Below are 21808 nucleotides of genomic sequence, written 5' to 3' on the forward strand. Positions count from 1 at the left end.
TTGTTCAATATCAGTGAAGAGGCTAACTTGAAGCCGTCGTAGCCTAATGGATAAGGCATCGGTCTCCTAAACCGGGGATTGCGGGTTCGACTCCCGCCGAGGGCACAAATGGCAAATTTAAAGTTTTAAATTTTATAATCAAGATTTCTTTTATATCTTTTTGTTCAATATCAGTGAAGTGGCCGGCCTGTAACCCTCGTGGCCTAATGGATAAGGCATCGGTCTCCTAAGCCGGGGATTGCGGGTTCGAGTCCCGCCCAGGGTAGAAGTCTCAAATTTAAAGTTTTAAATTTTATAATCAAAATATATTTCATATCTTATTCTTCAATATCAGTGAAGTGGCTAACCTGAAGCCCTCGTGGCCTAATGGAGAAGGCATAGGTCTCCTAAACCGGGGATTGCGGGTTCGACTCCCGCCGAGGGTATAAATGACAAATTCATTGTTTTAAATTTTATAATCAAAATATCATTCATATCTTATTCTTCAATACCTGTAAAGTGGCTAACCTGAAGCCCTCGTGGCCTAATAGATAAGGCATCGGTCTCCTAAAACGGGGATTGCGGGTTCAACTCCCGCCGAGGGTACAAATGACAAATTTAAAGTTTTAAATTTTATAATCAAAATATCTTTCATATCTTTTTGTTCAATATCAGTGAAATGGCTGAACAGCAGACCTCGTGGCCTAATGGATACGGCATCGGTCTCCTAAACCGGGGATGAAGGGTTCGACTCACGCCGAGGCTAAAAACGGCAAATTCAAATTTTAAAATTTTAAAAACAGAATATATTTCATATCTTATTCTTTAATATCAGTGAAGTGGCAAACCTGAAGCCCTCGTGGCCTAATAGATAAGGCATCGGTCTCCTAAACCGGGGATTGCGGGTTCGACTCCCGCCGAGGGTATAAATGACAAATTCATTGTTTTAAATTTTATAATCAAAATATCTTTCATATCTTATTCTTCAATATCAGTGAAGTGGCTAACCTGAAGACCTCGTGGCCTAACAGATAAGGCATCGGTCTCCTAAAACGGGGATTGCGGGTTCAACTCCCGCCGAGGGTACAAATGACAAATTTAAAGTTTTAAATGTTATAATCAAAATATCTTTCATATCTTTTTGTTCAATATCAGTGAAATGGCTGAACAGCAGACTTCGTGGCCTAATGGATACGGCATCGGTCTCCTAAACCGGGGATGAAGGGTTCGACTCCCGCCGTGGCTAAAAACGGCGAATTCAAATGTTAAAATTTTAAAAACAGAATATCTTTCATATCTTATTCTTTAATATCAGTGAAGTGGATAACCTGAAGCGCTCGTGGCCTAATGGATAAGGCATCGGTCACCTAAACTGGGGATTGCGGGTTCGGCTCCCGCCCAGGTTAGAAGTGGCAAATTTAAAGTCTTAAATTTTATAATCAAAATATCTTTCATATCTTATTCTTCAATATCAGTGAAGTGGCTAGCCTGAAGCCCTCGTGGCCTAATGGATAAGGCATCGGTCTCCTAAACCGGGGATTGCGGGTTCAACTCCCGCCGAGGGTACAAATGACAAACTTAAAGTTTTAAATTTTATAATCAGAATATCTTTTATATCTTATTGTTCAATATCAGTGAAGTGGCTAACCTGAAGCCCTCGTGGCCTAATGGATAAGGCATCGGTCTCCTAAACCGGGGATTGTGGGTTCGACTCTCGCCGAGGGTAGAAATGAAGAGTTTAATGTTTTAAAAATATCTTTCATATCTTATTGTTCATTATCAGTGAATTAGCTATCATGAAGCCTCCATCGCGTAATGGATAAGGCATCAACCTCCTTATCCGGGGATTGCGGGTAAGACTCCCGCCGAGTGAAGAAAAAAAAGAGTTTAATGTTTTAAAATTTATAATCAAGATATCTTTCATATCTTATTGTACAATATCAGTAAACTGGCTGGCCTGAAGCCCTCGTGGCATAATGGATAGGCCATCGGTCTCTTATAGAGGGGTTTGCTGGTTCAACTCCCGCCGAGGGTAGAAATGGCAAATTTAATATTCTAAAATTTATAATCAAAATATCTTTCATATCAGTTTGTTCAATATCAGTGAAGTGGCTAACTTGAGGCCCTCGTGGCCTAATGGATAAGGCATAGGTCTCCTAAACTGGGGATTGCGGGTTCGACTCCAACCGAGGGTACAAATAACAAATTTAAAGTTTGAAAGTTGATAATCAAGATATCTTTCAGATCTTTTTGTTCAATATCAGTTAAGTAGCTGTCCTAAAGTCCTTTTAGCTTAATGGTTAAGTCATCGGCCTCCTAAACCGGGGATTGTGGGTTCGACTCTCGCCGAGGGTAGAAATGAAGAGTTTAATGTTTTAAAAATATCTTTCATATCTTATTGTTCAATATCAGTGAAGAGGCTAACTTGAAGCCTTCGTGGCCTAATGGATAAAGCATCGGTCTCCTAAACCCAGGATTGCGGGTTTGACTCCCGCCGAGGGTACAAATGACAAATTTAAAGTTTTAAATTTTATAGTCAAGATATCTTTCATATCTTTTTGTTCAATATCAGTGAAGTGGCTGTCCTGAAGTCCTTGTAGCTTAATGGTTACGGCATCGGTCTCCTAAACCGGTGTTTTCGAGTTCAACCCCCGCCTAGGATAGCAATAAAGAATTCAATGTTTTAAAATTTGTAATGAAAATATCTTTCATGTCTTTTAGTTCAATATCAGTGAATTGACTAGCCTGAAACCCTCATGGCCTAATGGATAAGGCATCGGTCTCCTAAACCGGGGATTACGGGTTCGACTCCCGACGAGGGGACAAATTTCAAGTTTTAAATTTTATAATCAAAATATCTTTCATATCTTTTTGTTCAATATCGGTGAAGTGGCTGTACTGTAGCCCTCGTGGCCTAATGGATAAGGCATCGGTCTCCTAAACCGGGGATTGTGGGTTCGGTTCCCGCTGAGGGTAGAAATGGCTAATTTAAAGTTTTAATTTTTATAATCAGAATATTTTTCATGTCTTATTCTTCAATATCAGTGAAGTGGCTGTCTTGAAGTCCTCGTGGATTAATGGATAAGGCTTCGGTCTCCTAAACCGGGGATTGCGGGTTTGACTCCCTCCGAGGGTAAAAATGGCGAATTTAAAGTTTTAAATTTTATAATCAGAATATCTTTCATATCTTATTCTTTAATATCAGTGAAGTGACTAAACTGAAGCGTTCGTGGCCTAATGGATAACGCATCGGTCTCATAAACCGGGGATTGCGGGTTCGACGCCCTCCGAGGGTAAAAATGGCAAATTTAAAGTTTTAAATTTTATAATCAGAATATCTTTCACATCTTATTCTTTAATATCAGTGAAGTGGCTGACCTGAAGCAATCGTGGATTAATGGATAAGGCATCGGTCTCCTAAACCAGGGATTGCAAGTTCGCCTTCCACCGAGGGTAGAAATGGCAAATTTAATGTTCTAAAATTTATGATCAAAATATCTTTTATATCTTTTTGTTCAATATCAGTTAAGTGGCGGTCCTGAAGTCCTTGTAGCTTAATGGTTAATACGTCGGTCTCCTAAACCGGGGATTGTGGGTTCGACTCCCGCCGATGGTAGAAATGAAGAGTTCAATGTTTTAAAAATATCATTCATATCTTATTGTTCAATAACAGTGAAATAGCTATCATGAAGCCCCCATGGCGTAATGGATAAGGCATCAACCTCCTTATCGGGGGATTGCGGGTAAGACTAGCGCAGAGTGAAGAAAAAAAGAATTTAATGTTTTAAAATTTATAATCAGGATATCTTTCATATCTTATTTTACAATATCAGTAAAGTAGCGAGCCTGAAGCACTCGTGGCCTAATGGATAAGGCATCGGTCTCCTAAACCGTTGTTTGCTGGTTCAGCCATCGCCGAGGGCAGCAATAAAGATTTTATTGTTTTAAAATTTATAATCAAAATATCTTTCATATCTTTAAGTTCAATATGAGTGAATTCGCTGGCCTGAAGCCCTCGTGGCCTAATGGATAAAACATCGGTCTCCTATACTGGGGTTTGCGGGTTCGACTAACGCCGAGGTTAGAAATGCAGAATTTAAGGTTTTAAAATATTTTTTTTATCTTTTTGCTCAATATCAGTGAAGTGAACGGCCTGAAGCCCTCGTAGCCTAATGGATAAGACATCGGTCTCCTAAACCGGGGATTGCGGGTTCGACTCCCGCCGAGGGTAGCAATGAAGCGTTTAATGTTTTAAAAATATCTTTCATATCTTATTGTTCAATATCAGTGAAGTAGCTGGCCTGTAGCCCTCGTATTCTAATAGATAAGGCATCGGTCTCCTAAATCGGGGATTGCGGGTTAGACTCCCGCCCAAGGTAGAAATGGCAAATTTAAAGTTTTAAATTTTATAATCAATATATCTTTCATATCTTTTTGTTCAATATCAGTGAAATAGCTATCATGAAGCCCCGATGGCGTAATGGATAAGGCATCAACCTCCTTATCGGGGGTTTGCGGGTAAAACTAGCGCCGAGTGAAGAAAAAAAGAATTTAATGTTTTAAAATTTATAATCAGGATATCTTTCATATCTTATTGTACAATATCAGTAAAGTAGCTGGCCTGAAGCACTCGTGGCCTAATGGATAAGGCATCGGTCTCCTAAACCGGTATTTGCTGGTTCAACCGCCGCACAGTGTAGCAATGAAGACTTCGTTGTTTTAAAATTTACGATCAAAATATCTTGCAGCGATTTCATATCTTATTGTTTAATATCAGTGAAACATCTGTCCTGAATCACTCGTGGCCTTAAGGATAAGGAATCGGTTTCCTAATCCGGGGATTGCTTATTCGACTCGCGCCGAGGTTAGCAATAAAGAATTTAGCTTTATTAGCCCTAATAGCTTATGATTCGAGATTTGGGTATCGTCGATTAGTGAGTCATTTCCATTTGCTACTATTTTATAACACGAATAGAAATGTTAACTATTTTCCTAACCGAGGAAGAGTTTTATTTTAGTGCAGAATGATATCACTTGTTTCGAAACAGGTGAATTGGCTTGATTAAAATTACTGTAACCTAAAAATCAAAGTTATTAAAACGCCATCCCTGAAGTAGATGATTGCGATTTCGAATCGCCGTTTTTTTAATCTGTTTTACAATATAAGTGGAAATTTTGATTCTTTAGTAGAAGATCAAGGACTTTGATCTATTCAGAAGTTATCAGTAAATGCAACACTTTACTTCATTTAGAAATGATATTGTTACGAAATTTCCGGGGGTTCGTTTGGATAGTGGGATTGTATGGTGTAAAGAACGCACAATTAGCAGGCGGCAGTAAAAATAAAACAACGACGTTTATTTACACGAAGACACACAGGACAGCACAAAGACGACAACTATATACAGCACAGAAGACGATTATCTTCAGCATACACAGCAGCATACAACAGTATACTCAGCAGCTCGACTCCATCGCTGCTTCGCTAGTCCCTGGAAGACGAGTTCTTTACCGTCGATTCCGCCTACAACTCTCCGATCTGGTTCACGACGACCCAATTCACGACCACTCTTCTATGTCGCTTCCGACTACTCAATTCACCACTGGTTCACCACTCGACTCCCCGGCAGCTGCAGCTCCTTTTATAGGTCTTAGGAGGCGGGGCTAGAAGCCTCTCAACCAATCAGGACCGTTCGAGGCGTATCTCCGTTCCTACTGGACGGATCGGGAAAATTCTCGTTGTTTCGGGTATAACCTATTTTGGCGCCAAAGTCGCCAAATTCGTCGCCAAGTCGCCAAATGGTCGCCAAGTTTGTCGCCAAGCTCTGGGACCTCCCATGGAACCAACTATGCTGGAAAGCCGCATCGCAGATTCGTAACAATATAATCTAAGTCTGAGTAGGTGAATTGTTTTGTAAGATGGCTTTTGTAACCAAGCATATAATGTAATGTTTTCCTAAACCTAGGATTACAGTTTCGGAGGCGTACTAAATGTAAATTTATATCCATAATCAACAATTTTTATTATGAAAAAAAAATGAACTCTCTTGCATGGAATCTCATAACTTCTTGCATCGCAATTATTTTGCTGCGAAAATATTTCTTGAATTCGTTTTCATAGCAAATCGATCATCACTTAATGGATAACGCATGGGTCTTTTTAGTTTCGGTGTCAACGAAAATACTCTTATATATTTTATTCACGGTTTGATGTTACCAAAGATTATTTGAAGTCATTCGTAAGCAAATATAAAATGCTAGTTTATCGAGCTAATAGTATCTTTCTATTCCAATGAAATAGCTGGTCAAGCAGTCTTCACAATTATTTTTATTAAATTTGTGTTAAATGAGTTATTTTAAGTCCTTTAACTTAGTATCTGAGTCTCATAATGTTTGAGCATATTTTGCAGGAAATAGTTGAAGTGCATAGTACAGTAAAAATTTTCCCATTTATTGTATACCTTAACAAGAAATTACGCTATTTTTTTCTTCCTGCAGAATGAGTAATAGATTTTTAAATGTTGGCAGCACGCCGCATTTGGCAGTGACGTATAAATGCAAATTAATTCCATTTGTTTTTTTAGTCATGACTGATTATGAATTGATTTTTAAAGCTTTTATTTCATTCATTTAAATGAATATATCGTCACTTTGAGAACCAACATCTAAATTAAACAAAAATTATTTTTTGGTGACTCACTTAGAATTCGTAAATGAGTTTTCTTTTAAAGAAAAATATTTTTCAAAACTGATATATTTTATAACATTAAAAGATTAAAAAAAATTGCAGTATTCAATAAATAAAAATAACAAACCTAATTACATCTAGTGACATTTGTAGGATGGTAAAATTAAAATATGAAACATTAAAGAATTAATTGTAAAAAAGGCATCAAATTGTTTTCTTTGAAAACTAATCTTGCGGTTGTCTATTTTTTCAAATAAATGAAGAGATTTTCCATTAATTGTTTTTAATGAATCCATTTGAATACTCAAGTTACTTTAATTTATAAATTTAAATTTCATTTAAAAAAACTCAAATAAAAATTTAGGAGCAATTTCTTTTTATTCCTTATTTTGTAACCAGCTTCCATATTAATATTTATTGTAAACAGCAATACATTAAATTTAAACTAATGTTTGAAAGCATTGTATAAAACTCATTGATGTAAAAAAAAATCTTTTTCACTATCTACTTAGGAACTTTCATTATATTATTCACCATTAAAATAATTTATTAATATACTTGTAATGGAGTTCTTGGCCTTTTAAATTTTTGTGTTCACTTTGTCAATTGTTAATTTATTGATTTTAAATTCTAAACATTCTGTGTCTGATTTAAGGATAAATATTCAATTGAAAAATAGACTTTTATTCAACAAAAGCTTTGTTACAAAAAATTAGAGGCAAGATAGATGTAATTAAGCCTTCAGTATTATTATCACTTCAGTGCAGTTGAAATATCCAAAATTGGCATAAAGATGAAATTTAAGTCATGAAAATTAATCGTTGATTCCTGCCACCAATAAATGATGATAATGATGAGCATTATATTTAAACAATTTCTTACTCAATAAAATTAAAATCACTTCAAAAAAATAAACGGGAATGATCTCTTTGAAGCGTTATGCCATAATATGTAATAAATATTTTATTCATTCCCCTTTCTGGCATAAAAATGTGGACAAGGCCGTGAAACCATGAATGCTGAGATTTGTTTTTCAGAGTTTCTGCACATGAGACTAAAATACAAACCATCAATCATTTGAAAAATGCAATTCCAAATCTGATAAAGATTTGCACTTTATATACTAAAATTGTGAACCAAATTTCATTTATCTACAATGTTTTCTAATTATCGTCTTTACATACATGGAGAAATCCAGACTGACTGATGGTTAATTCCTTGATAGATACATTTTCACATTTGATAGAAATTTATTTTCTCATGTTTTACATGTTAAACTTGTGTACTAAATTTTATTCATCTTGCTTTTTTCATTTTGTATGTATCGTAAAGTCTAGAAATTGGGTGTAAAGACTACATACTAAATTTCATTTGATTCTTGGGCTCACTGATTGATAAACAAAATTCCAGGATTATGTTTTCGGACTTCGGGATGTTTGTAACGTGGAGATTCCTCGAAATCTCGAATTCTAATTTTTCGTCCATTATAACACTTTTACATTATATATTTCATATGTGAGAAAGTGAAAAGTTAATTTCATTATTTTTCTACAAATTTATAATCCATCTCAAATCCTGATGGAAGGGGTAGGAAATCAAATCGCAATGCAGCACAAAACAATGTAATATTAGATGATAAATTCGATTAATTTGTCTCTTAAATTTGACGACATATGAATGGATTTAATTTACTAAATAACATATACCATATACAGATAGAAAGTATTACAATCGCCATAAATTTCAACTTCGTTTGATGAATTTGAGGAATCTCCAAGTTTTCAACATCTCCGAGTTGGAAGAAATTATGTTCCCGACCTCACGCATTTAAACAGAAATAACACAAGAAAAGAAAACATGATAGATAATATGCAAGATAAGAAATTGGCATATGATACCAGAACCAAACTTATGTATTTATGTCAAATGTTGGTCTTGTCAGTGAGAAGGAGATCAATCTTTTTGTTATTTCTATGTTCGGAAACATAACATTTCTGAAACATAATGAGCCAAATCAACATTATGCATCAAATTCGAGTCTTGCCCTAATATTGGATCCCAGTCCGTCAAAGGCAAGAAATAATGATCCATTAATTATCTACACATTGATGGTATGGCATATGTTTGTTATTTTTTAAATTCCTAGGTGGAAAAACTTTGTTGTTAAAAAATTGTTAATATTCAATTAGTGCAGAAAAGGTAAGAAATAATTATCTATTTTAATCGCAAAATAATTCCTACAATGCAATAAGCAAATATTTATAATTTTATTTTCTACAATTACATCTACGAATCAAAAACAATTCGATATAAATTGTGTTTTTTTGTATAATTTTAAATCTTCTACAATAACTAAACGATACGTGCTTGGTACATTCGACATGCCTTCTTAGTATTCACACTTCAATAAACATTTTTATTGTCAATAACATTTTAAATTATCTAAGAGTGTTGAGGGATCACATCACAAATTATTGCATGCTCTTGTGCATCTTATGCCTAAAAACGGTTTCTTGAAATTAAACAAATTTTTTTCATAATATTATGCGTCCTTACATAGAATATTTTTGAGAATGTTTGAAACTACATTTCATTTAATTACTTTGGAACTTTTAATCGCTTTTACACATAATTCTCATATATTCATATATTGCTGCATTTAATCTTAAAACTTTAAGACAATATCTAAAATTATTTAAGTGCCCGAAATGGTATTTTCTTAAATTTTTATGTATTGCCAATTTGAAGCAAAATTCCCATTGATGCACTGCAATTTAGCTAATATTTTAAAAATAAGATTTAGCCAATATTCGAATCTGGATAAAATATATCTAAAAATAATCCTAGTAAGAAAAATGACAATTTTTAAATTAAAAATGACAATAAATGATGTATGATTAATTAATTATATTAAATAATTAATAATCAGTGAATTATTTTAATCAAGTAATAATAAATATAATCAGTAACTTTTATAATTTAAAAAATAATAATTTCAATATACTTTTAATAAAAAAAATATGGAAAGCTTTACAAATGATACAACAAAAGTTCAATGGAACTTTAAAATACGAACAAATATCATATTCGAAAAAATAGAAAATAATTTTGGTATAGTGAATTCTTCTTTGGTAGTATAAAATAGTAAATTCTTCTGTCGAATTAAGAACTTTTAAAACACCATTCACATACTATCGCTAAAAATTCGACGTATTAAAAATTTAACTAAAGAAGCCAATTTAGAAATAAAAATGATTGTTTGGAACTAAAATTTTTGATATCGAATTCTTCAAAATAAATTTAAATTATGGAAGGCAGTTGACATTATTTTAAAGAAAATTTTAAAGTATAGGAAAAGTTTGAATTAAAAGGTCCCAATTAGCAAAGTTTCGATATATAATACTATGCCTCCAACACACTAAAATAGTTCGAGGTCCAGCACAAAACAGGGTATAAAAAAAAACACGAATACCCCACTCGTGAAAGCCAAGGTAATCCCAATCACCTTCTCCACAAAATCCCTCGACATCTCCAATAATCCAAGGCATTCACTGTGAAGCTATTTACGACTCACACTCAGACTATCACGTCCAATGAGATTAAGTTAAGAGATTACAACGAATCAGTGCTCTCTATCTCACGAAGCCAACCAATGAGAGCTCTTGATGAAAAATAAATGAAAAGGAAGTAACAGGTGAAAAGATTTGGAAAAGAAGCAGCCTCGGTAATTTTTCTTCCATGCAGCCCTGACATGGAAAACCACTTATCCTTAAAATTTCGGTTTTGTTTTGGTCGACGTTTGCTAAAAAAAAGATAGTTGTTTCTTGTGAATCTTTCCTTGAAACTGTAAACGAATCGATTTTTTTTAAGTGCTCTTATTAAACTATTAATAGCTGTTATATAAGCAGGAACCGCTATTAATAGTTGTTTTATAAGTAAAAACTTTTAAACACTATTCAGGTATGATCTATGAAAGTATCACGTATTAAAATTTTAACTAAAGAAAGCAGTTTAGAAATAAATATGATTGTTTACAAATATAATTTTTGATATAGAATTTTTCAAAATAAATTCAAATTGTAGACAGGGGTGATCAATTGTAGATTTTTGAGTAGAGACGGTGGCAGGACGATTAAGGCATGCTAATAGCTTTATTAAATATATTTGATGAGCACTATACTAAATAAATATATTTATAAATTTGTAAGATGCAAAATAAATGAATTTGTAAAAAATAATCTTCTGTTAATTATAAAATATTAAGATTATTAGAAGTAAATAAATCCTTTTCTAAATAAATTATATCCAAACTTTACAACCAAATCTTTTTTTTTTTTTTTTTTTTGAAAATTAAGAAAAAAAAAGATTTTACTTAAGATGTTAAAGCAATTCAAATAACTTTCCCAATAAAATACTTTGACATTTAAAACATCAACACCATCTTTGCAGAGACGAAACAGGTGAAGTTCAATACAAGTGTTTTAAAAAAACAGTCTTAATTTTCAAATAGTCCAATTCCTGACACGAAATCTTGCTTGAAGATGAAACAATGTCACTAATACGATACTATAATCCAAATAATTTTTCCAATAAAATCCTTTTCACCATTAACATTAATCCCAGAGATTATTTGCAGACTTCTTTTATAATCTATCACGTTGATAGGATAAAATTCGAGATAACAACGAATCAGCACTCTTTTTCCTAGGAAACCAACCAATAAGATCTCTTTGTAAAAATAAATAAGAAAATGAAATAAAAATTAATGAAAAGAAAGTAATAGGAAAAAACATTTTTGGAAAGAAAGAACGTGGGTATTGTTACTTAATTTATTGTCTTATTTGTCCAAACACAGAAAACTACTTAGAATTTTAAAACTTTTTTTTTGTTTTGATGCGTCTGCTGGAAAGATTATTGTAGTTTCTAGTAATTCTTATTTTTGCGTGATATCTTAGATACATCAAAGATTTTGTATGCTCTTGAAGATAAATTCAAAGATTTTGCATAAACTGTGTGGAATTACATATTCAGGATATATTCAAAACATGTTTCAATTGTTTGCTTTTTGTTTGTTTGATCCAAATTAAAGAAAAGCTGATGTCAAATTTGGGGAAACTCGGTTTAACTGTCATACTGGTCATCTATATGAAACTACCACATTATAAAACTGAAAAGAAAATGAAATATTTCAATGTATTTGATTAAGTTTTCTAATTTCTGAAATTAATTTATTTAATGATTAATTTAGTGCGGTTTGTTTATATGGCTAATAAAAAATTAAGAAGAAATGAAAGAACCAAAACTGCTAAAAATAATCATTATCGTTTGCTCCTTATGACAAATGACAAACTGGAAAAGAATGCTTTTTCAGCAATATTTTTTTCGACTTGATGATAAATATATAATATAGCATCATTATTATTAGTAGTTATCATGTAACGTATGCAATATTATTACAATGCTTTTTGCAGTATTCATATTTTGCATGATTCAGCTTGCGCTACTAGACTTCTTTGATTTCACCCAAGTAGATTGATTATAAGTGACTACTCAGACTCCTCCCCCCCCCGAAGCCGCTCAGAAATTTTGATTCTTTTGAATGCCGCGACAGTATAAGCAAGTACTACGATTAAGTCTTAAAATCCACAGCACTTCCATAGGGGGTATGTCCCGTCATCAGTGCGCGGTACGCAATTCCACATTTATGTACTCACCAAGGCAGAAAGAGCCAATCACCATAACGAAAGCTTCTCATTCCCAAATCCAAAGTTCCCTTCGAGGAGGGGGGGTCGGACGGAGGTCTGATAAGCATAAGATAAAAAATGGAGAAAATGTGTTTTCTTTTTTATTAGTCATTTTCTTCTTTTCACTCTCTGATTAGCCTTAAAAAAAGAAAAGAGAGAGAACAAAACAAATTCATTTCTAAAAATTATGTTAAAAAATTGTTACTTTTTAACATAATCACGATGACGATACGGACATTTGTCATATTGTTGGATCAAGTTTTCAATTTCTTATTCGATGAATATTGCCTCAAATGGTATAAAAGTGGGCCTTGCCACTCTTTAGTCTGGCAGTTTTTTTTTTAAATTTTTAAAGGAAAAATATAGTGCAGAAATGCCTAAACTTTCATACCTCCATGTAGCAATTTTGGCATGGAAATCGCCCAGCTCCTTGCCTGGTTTTGAAAGTATCTTCCGAATCCCTAATTCGTTGAACAAGATCTGTATCGACTGACTTGCGTTTCCTTTCGCCCTTCATCGAGGAGCTCAGAGCTGAGTGATTTTCATCTCTTCTTTAAAATGAAGAGTCAAAACTAAGAGGCCAAAGCTCCAAGAATAATGTGAAGATAGAATCGTTAAAACGCATTTCGCAACTTTGTCGGTAATGGTCTTCGAAAGGGGAATTGAAACCCCATCCACCGATATGGTAAATGCTTGAATTTTGACTACGATGTGTCGAAAAATAACCATATTTGCACATAAATTTTGGTAATAAATTCACTTTGTTATCTAGTATTTTTTTATGATTCATCAGAGCTTGATAAATTAAACGGCCTTCATGTAAGAATAAATATAAGAAAAGAGTGTTCAAAGAAGAACGCTCTTTCTACTTACTCGGTATGACCCTTTTAGAGAAACATAACAGTTGAAAGAGAGGTACTTTTTTCTAAAATAGTCATACTTAATGAATTCATAACTTCTTGTGGAACATTAATTTTGGTACGAAAAGAATTAGACAGAGGAAATAATTAATAATTTTCTTTGTAAGTAAATGTCTAATCAGAAATAATCAAAGGTAAAAAAAAAAGAATCAGATGTTCATTAACAGAGCAATAAGCAGAAATGTTAATTGGTAAAGATTCTAAATAATATAGGCATAGCATGTTCATGGAGGTTTTGAAAATTTCTGGAGTATAATTATATTTTTTCTAGATTATATTTTTCCTAGAATTTAAGATAAAATTTTACCATTTACGATATGAAAAATCAAAATGAATTATTAAAACTAAATGCAAGACTATGTTCAAAGAGAAAAGCTTTAAAACGTAACAGATAACATTAATAAGACAATTTTGATATTATAGTTGAATTAAGATTTCAAAGTTTTTGTGGTACTAAAATAAAATATTGTGTTATTATTATTAAAAGTAATATGTGTGCATTATAATACTTTTATACAACTTTTACATGCATACATGCATTTACGCTGTAATTAAAATGGAAATTTTTGTAAGTCAATGGTATTTATCTTTTGCTATATAAAATGAAAGCCTAATGAAACAGTTTTTTATCCCAATTTTAGAAAGGACAAAAGCACCCATCTGAACCGTTTGAAGGAAAATAAACTGGAATTTTTTCATAATAGTAACAGACTATACATTAATTTTAAAATTTAAATTAAATTAAATTTTAAAAATATTAAAATTAGCGAAAGATTCTTTGAGAATGAAACTAGTATCATTGAAAATGTTACTATCTAAATCTACATTAATCTAACTAATCTTAAATAAGACTAATATATCATTTTTAGAGATAATATTTTCAGAAGTGAAAGTTAAAAAAAAGCATCAAATTCTTGTCTTTTTCATAACTAAAGTATATTTTAATTTACTTTTGGACTTTTGAAAGCTGACAGTGATCATCTTGCTTGACGTGCACATATGCCAAATTTCAACAAAAAGTAAATTGGCATCAGAATGTACTAAGAAGCATTCATTTTTTTATATTTGGGTGTAGATAATAGATTTTAGATGGTATTTTTCTCTTTTTTTTTAATCACATTTATTGACTTTTTACTAAATGTAAAACTTTAATAACTTTTTAACTTTCGTAAATATATTTGAAATGGAATTGAATTCTACAAACATATAATCAAATTAAAAAAGGCTTAGTCAATGATAATTTCTGCTTACACTTCAATAAAATAACTTTAAATCGATTAGTTTAAATACTTTAATAAATATTAATGAATTATTTGAGAAAAAATTAATTTTTCAAGTCCTAAATGAACTGAGTAAATAAAAATCGTGATTTACTTTATAATTTTTGTCTTCCTTAAAGTCACAAAATAACTATTTTTAACGATAAATATGAGATCAGAATAAATGATAAGTATAATTCTAATTCATTAATATATAATTATAAAGTTATTTTAAATTAATTTATTATAGTTTTTTATAAATAAAATATAAACTACGCATTGATGGATGATTCAACAATCCTACCAATTTCTTTTTCTGTGAAATGATTTTTTCTTCAGTATATTTGATCTTATTTTTTCCAAACACTATTTAAGAAAAACTTTTGACACCACTCTAATTAATTGGAGTGGCTCAAATCTAATTAATTTATTATTTTTTCGAAATTCTTTTAAAATTTTTTTAATGCTCTAATATTTAAATTGAACGATTCTAATCTTGATCATTAAAAATTGAAACCCATAAGTGAAATGTTACAGGAAATTAAATTAAAAGAAAATCCTGTGTTTTCAGCCATTTGTTGATTTACCAGTAAATAACTCCGTCGGTCTTTCGAAAAATAAATGGTCATAGAATTTTTTCTCATTTGCTTAATTTAAATATTTAGATTTTTTTTTTTAATTTTACTTGATATAAAATGAAACCCGAAACGGAAACGTCTAGAACAATTTTTTAATGCATTTTTAATAATAACTTTCACATTGAAGTTTACAATTCCAAAATTAAATAGATTTTTTTATTTAAATTTCAAAAAAAATTAAGTGCCGATAAAATAATCTTTATTCTTAAAATTTAAGAAATGTTAAAATTCAGTTTCTAGATCGTTTTACAAAAGTGTTGATATTTAAATTTGTATATTAAGATCTGTGGATTGCTTATTATGTCATTTCTGCTTCTTTTTTAAATGAAATATTAGTAATTGATCAATATTTTATAGAACATCTTTTATTTTATTTTACAATAGCAACCTTTGACGATCAGCTTATTCGTTAGGAATATTGGCTTTTCTAGCTGTTAATTCATTGAAATGGAATACATTTATTTAATCTTGCTTTTCTGTTCAAGTCTATTGACCCGAATTGTTTATGTAAAACCCATCTCATGAAGTCAATTTATAAATATTCCTTGACTTGGGTAGTGATTATGTTATATTATATCTTTGAAAAAGACATTCTTCTATTTATATATTCTTTATAATTTTTTTTCATACCCATGTATTTTCCGAATCATACATTTTTTTCTTCATTGTACTTGTATTTATCATTATTAATTCAGCTAGAAAGGAGAAAATAAACTTCTGAAAAGTAAGTGTATATAATAAAAGGTGTATGATAATAAATTAGTTCTTGAATAAAAAGTCGAACATTTTAATTTTCTCTTGTTCGAGAAATTTGGGGGAAAAAAGCGGCTAGAAATTCAGCTAAAAACTTTTTCTACGTGACAATGTTGAAGTAGACGAATAATTAGTTCTTTTCATGGTCGTCTAAATATGGGATTAAATTATTATACTTTTGTGAAAATAAATCTTCATTTTTGCTCTAAAACGCTTATTTATCCTAGAAAAGAACCCAGATGTGAGAATAACTCATCGGTTTTGTTCTAAAACTCATTTTTATTCTAGAAAATAACCCAGATCAAAACTAGAAAAAAATCAAGGCATTTCAACTACAAATTATTTATCATATCAATTTAGCGTACACAATGGCCTGTGCAATGACTTTACTCCTAAAATATTGGTTCAACTACTCTGAAATGAAATTACTGTTCTTGACATTATGAAAAAAATTAACCAAAATTTTGATCAAATATCAAAAAGATGCAAGTCTTTACTTTACAAATGATACAGCTGTTGTATATTTGCATTCCAAAAGAGCACAAAAACACCACTCTTATGAATACAATGTATTTTGATTTATCAATTAGTAACAGAACATGCAAAAACCCTAATATGATATTAGATTACAACACCATTAAAAGAGATGCAGATACTTTTGATCAACTTTTGAATACATACACTTAAAAAGAAAAGCAAATAACAAACTTAAAATTATGTTTTATAATAGTTTTTCTCGCATTTTTGCTTGCAATGCATTTATTCTCTAGGTATCAATAAATATCAAATGTATTGAAAACAAATTGACCAAAAAAGGGTTGATTTTGGAAGAAATAAGCAAATTAGAAAAATTCAGGCAAGACAATATTTCCCAAGAAATGAAGAATCGCTAATATAGTGGAGCGATTGCAGGCATAAGTCAAAAATGATTTATCTACAACTTTCCCTAAGGATTTATAACTGAGTATTAAGTATGTACATGATTAAGGTTCTGTCTATCAAATAATAATAATAAATGAAATGTGTTGCGCCAGAATTATATAAAAATGCATACCTGCAAGCTAAGTGTAGCATATTTTGTCCAAGTAAAAAAATATATAAAGGAGAAGAGTTAAAAAATGCTTTAATATATATTTAGATGTTTTAATTTGTTTTAGATACATGAACTTTATAATTGGATACTTATTGTATTATTTTTATATCATATTTATTCTATAAAAACAATTCTAAAAACAAAAACAAAATATAATCTTTTTCCAAAAACAGAGAGACCATAGCGTTCTGAAATTACTATTAATGCTCGGGTTTCATTAATCAGAAAGTTACTTTCGTTTAGTAAATGTAAATCAGCCTTTTTAAATTTCATTTTGTTTCTGATAAAACCGAAAAATATGAATTTAGTGGAACCAATCTACTACAAATTACTGCTCGTGAAAATCCTACTTTGTAGTTGATGTCCAAAGAATGCTAATTTCTCATTTTAATTTTAACATTAGCAAAAACACGCGATTGAATGGTTTAATAAAGTAATAAAAATAATTTGTATTTTATTATCATAAAAAAGCATTATTGCAGATTTGTAGCAAATTAAATTAAATTTTTTTTATCAAAATTGGAACAAAATTACACGGAAATTAAATTGGTATCATTAAAATAATATATTTTTTAATATATTATGAAAATTACTTTTGTGAGACAATATTTTCTGATTATATAGCTGAAAAACACTAAAATCTTGTTTAATTTATTAACTAACTTGTATTTAAATTAACTTTCGTCTTTTAATATTTTGACAGTGACCGTTTTATTTTATTTATTTATTTATTTTTGAATTGCATGAATAGTAAATTTTAGATCTACAAAATCTGTAAATTTCTATAAAAATATACGCAAACAAACATCCATCTTTATATATATTAATGTGATATATAGATGTGTAAAGAGACTGAAATTATTATTCATAGTACTATATTCTCATCGAGAATACTATGCACAATAATTCAAAACTCTATTCATTAAGAAATAAGAAAAATGTTGAGCTCAAAATTCCATTTTTCACAAACAAAATGCGTCGAGAATTTAAAAAAAGTGTACAAATAATTACCCTTCTTAAGTATAAAATAATAATATTCTGTACAGGATCAAACATAAATATTCACTTTAGATAGTATAATTTCACTAGTTAATAAATAACTTCTTGATACGTTTAATGCAAAAAAATATTTCTTTTAAATCCTTAAAGGCAATGTGAAACCTCACATGCATCTCTTAGAACGAAATGAACAGAAACGCCCCACTTGAGACAACAAGATAATCCAACTCACCTTTTCCATAAAATTCCTCCTCAGCTTTTCCAATAATCCCACGGATTCACTACAAAAACTTTCCCTTTCGCACTATCATTTCGTTAGGATTAAGTGAAGAGATTACAACGAATGAACGCCCCTGCTCTCACGAAATCAACCAACGAGAATTTTCGGCAGAAAACAATGAAAAGGAAGTAACAGGTGAAAACATTTGGAAAAGAAGGGATGGCTCTATTTTCTTCTATGTAGCCTTTTTCGCCCAGACATGGAAAACCACTTAGCGCTTAAAAGTTTCGGTTTTGTTTCGGTCAATGTTTGCTGATAAGTTGGTTGTTGTTTCTTTTGATTTTTGCCTTGATGTTGTAGATGCGTGGATGAACGGTGGATGTTCTTGTCGTTTAATTAAAAGTTTTCGTGTAATTAGAGATAGTTAAAATTTAGGAGTTGCTTGTTAGCTTGACTTTGAAATGATGAACAGTTTAAAAGGCAACTAATTTCTTGTTTAAAAAAAGTCAGTCAAAAAATCAAATTTTATAAATGAAATTATAGGTTCTCAATTCGAATAAAGTAGAAAATTCCGTACATGATGTACAAGAACTTAACAATTTAATTTTTAAATTGAATCCCTAATATCATAATAGCAAGTAATCATTCCTGTGCTCTGATTTTATCATTTAAAATTACTTTATCGTTTTGATCACGGGTTGAGGAAATCTCAACCATTCTCTAAAACTGAGGATTTTGACGAGGTAACAATAATACAAGCTTTTTTTCATTTAATTTAATCCTTAAATGTCTGAATTTTTATTTTTAATAAATAAAATTTGAAATCCGCCAAGAAATGATGCAATTAATGGAAAAAATACAAAAAGAAATCTACATAGGATTTTTTTAACTTTCAAAAATATATATTGATATATTTTTTACATCATCATGAACAATAACTCCTTGTATTCTACTGCAACCCACTGCATACAATAATATAATATTTCAAACATAAATCATATCTCTCATTACATTACAAAACAGGAAAATTCATGAAACAATTGTGTTTAACATTTTAAAATAAAGGAACATTGCATTTGCTACATGACCATTATATAGTACTTAAACTTACGTAGTAAAATTTTACACCTCAATCTGCTTGAAAATATAGGCCAGTGCCCAACGCCGTCTTTTCGTACATCCATAAACTGCAAAGGATAAAATGACCCTTTAGGATTAGTGAATTTATGTAGATTTGATTTTGCATATTGATGTATTTTTACATTCCAAAAAAAAATTTTTTTATTGTATAAATTTATCAGTATATTCAAAAAAATAAATATTATTCGTTACTCTTACCTTGTTGTTATCCGAAAATAATTTTTCCTGTAGGTCTCTAGTACTATTTATATAAATAATCCTTATTCGTAGCACCCGCCGAAAAGGAATTGTATTCATATAGCGCACCAACAATGAAAATTGTTACAAATAAAGAAATAGACTGTCCAAAATTCTAGTTGCGTTCGGAAACGATAAAATAGTTTTGGTAAAATTACAATGAAAAAAACACTATGCAAACGTTGCTACATAAAAAGATATGAAGTATCAAAGAATCTATGAGGTATAGAAGGAAATATGATTTATAGAAGAAATAAAATCTGTGTAGACAGCAGTATGTTTATTTTGTTCACCTTTTTATAAATAATTAATCATATATTCTAGTCATACGTGAAATAATTTAATAGTACAAAAGTATAAAACTATCTTTATTACGAATGAAAAGATATTGATAGTTCTTGGGAGTGAGAAGAATAGCCTAATTTTTTGCTATTCACAATATTAGCACTACCATACGATAGATTTTTCTTAGATAAAACCAGATAGAAAAGGCAATAACAAAATGATTTGAGAAGGTAATAATTAAAAAAGAAAATTTTGATTCAGAATGTTTGAATATCTTATGTCTAGTAAAGATTAATTCTTGTAACTAGCTGTTCAGATAGAAGATTAAGTAAGAAATAGAAATATCTACCTGTAATAAAACTCAAATTTTCTATATTAAAATATCGCAATTATTCGATTTTCGATCCTGAAAAATGATAGATATTCTTTCTTATCTTCGGTCTCTTGAAAATTCTCTGTAAAAAACGATAATAGAATATCAGAAAGCCGGAAACAATAGAAATATTACTGCACGTATCATAACTAACAGGAGTGATCTTCTCGAAACTTTCTCGCATCCTTCCTAGATAAGTCCCATTTATCTGTGCTTCGTAATAAAGTAAAAGTATAGTTAAACAAAAAATATACCTAACTTTAATAAGATTAATGAAGTATGAAAAGATATACTCAAATAACGAAGAATAATAGAAGACTTTTATAAACTATTGACTAAAAAATCTTATATATAAACTTAAAATCTTATATATGGACTTTAATCTGGGTAATATATAAACTTAATTTTAATATATAAAGTTATAGGTTCTCAATTAAGTAATATATAAATATATAAACTTAATATATAAATATATATACTTAATATAAAATATATAAACTTAACCTTATATATAATCTTAAATTTGGGTAATATATAAACTTAATTTCTTTGTCATAGAAATAGCAATAATCTGTTGTATTGACATATAACATTTTCAAAATCAATAACAAAAACTTATTTTCCTATAATACTATTCTTTTTGTTTGTTTTTGTAAGAATAACAATACGAAACAATTAGTCGTATAAAAAGCATGAAGAAAATGAATTTTGTTATTCAATAAAACTACTCCGTTTGCTGAAGTATTAATATGTGTTCATTATTACAATACTTATATATTCAATTACTTTCACTTAAATTTGCTTCTTAAGTAGAGGTGCTAGCTAGTTGTAAATTTATTATAACAACCCAAACTATTTATATATTGAGTTATAAAAAGATGCAAGTCTGAAATGTTGAAAAAATTAAAAATTTGAATATTTCGAAACATCCATTTTAGGGCTAATAAGAGGTATATATAGTTTTATGAAGAAAAAAAAGTGAAAAAAATTGTAAAAGGGCGTAACATTTAAAACAATATTACAAGGAAATGAAGTCTCAGGGAACATCCTAAGAAAGAAAATTCTTAAACGTTCTTAATCGCAGTTGACATTAAAAACTCTAATTTCCTGAAGGAATTTCTATTAGTGGCCTCATACTGATGAAGGTTTGTTTCGAACCTCATATTTTTTATTTGAAAAGCTTTTCCTACTTTTCATTATATTTATAAGAAGGCATTTTTATAATTTTTTTTTATATACTTTTTCTTGGAATGATTCTTTTTCGCATTTTCAAATGTTCTCTTTAAAACATATAACACATTCCATTAAGTAAAACAAATTAGCAAAACCCCAAGACAAACTCGCAACTCAACAGGATCATCTCCTTTTTAAGAGTTCGCTCGGCTCGTAGCCATTACACGTGTCGTCCATCCATTTTGTTATTGAATTTTATGCCAGCGTCGACTTCCTGGTACTTTACAACATTAATAGAGACCATAAC

General features: G+C 30.4%; 8 non-coding genes across 8 annotated transcripts; all 8 read left to right on the top strand.

Moving 5' to 3' along the window:
* Positions 1-32: 32 nt before the first annotated feature.
* Positions 33-105, top strand: Trnar-ccu (transfer RNA arginine (anticodon CCU)). The gene has a single exon. It is a non-coding gene; the product is annotated as a tRNA-Arg (tRNA).
* An 87-nt stretch (positions 106-192) lies between these two features.
* On the top strand, positions 193-265 carry Trnar-ccu (transfer RNA arginine (anticodon CCU)). Its single transcript has one exon. It is a non-coding gene; the product is annotated as a tRNA-Arg (tRNA).
* An 87-nt stretch (positions 266-352) lies between these two features.
* Trnar-ccu (transfer RNA arginine (anticodon CCU)) lies at positions 353-425 on the top strand. Its single transcript has one exon. It is a non-coding gene; the product is annotated as a tRNA-Arg (tRNA).
* Positions 426-832: 407 nt separating this feature from the next.
* Trnar-ccu (transfer RNA arginine (anticodon CCU)) lies at positions 833-905 on the top strand. The gene has a single exon. It is a non-coding gene; the product is annotated as a tRNA-Arg (tRNA).
* A 567-nt stretch (positions 906-1472) lies between these two features.
* Positions 1473-1545, top strand: Trnar-ccu (transfer RNA arginine (anticodon CCU)). Its single transcript has one exon. It is a non-coding gene; the product is annotated as a tRNA-Arg (tRNA).
* Positions 1546-1632: 87 nt separating this feature from the next.
* Positions 1633-1705, top strand: Trnar-ccu (transfer RNA arginine (anticodon CCU)). The gene has a single exon. It is a non-coding gene; the product is annotated as a tRNA-Arg (tRNA).
* A 1177-nt stretch (positions 1706-2882) lies between these two features.
* Positions 2883-2955, top strand: Trnar-ccu (transfer RNA arginine (anticodon CCU)). Its single transcript has one exon. It is a non-coding gene; the product is annotated as a tRNA-Arg (tRNA).
* Positions 2956-4137: 1182 nt separating this feature from the next.
* Trnar-ccu (transfer RNA arginine (anticodon CCU)) lies at positions 4138-4210 on the top strand. Its single transcript has one exon. It is a non-coding gene; the product is annotated as a tRNA-Arg (tRNA).
* Positions 4211-21808: the final 17598 nt, after the last annotated feature.

This window comes from Argiope bruennichi, chromosome 10, assembly GCF_947563725.1.
Source record: "Argiope bruennichi chromosome 10, qqArgBrue1.1, whole genome shotgun sequence".
NCBI lineage: Eukaryota > Metazoa > Arthropoda > Arachnida > Araneae > Araneidae > Argiope > Argiope bruennichi.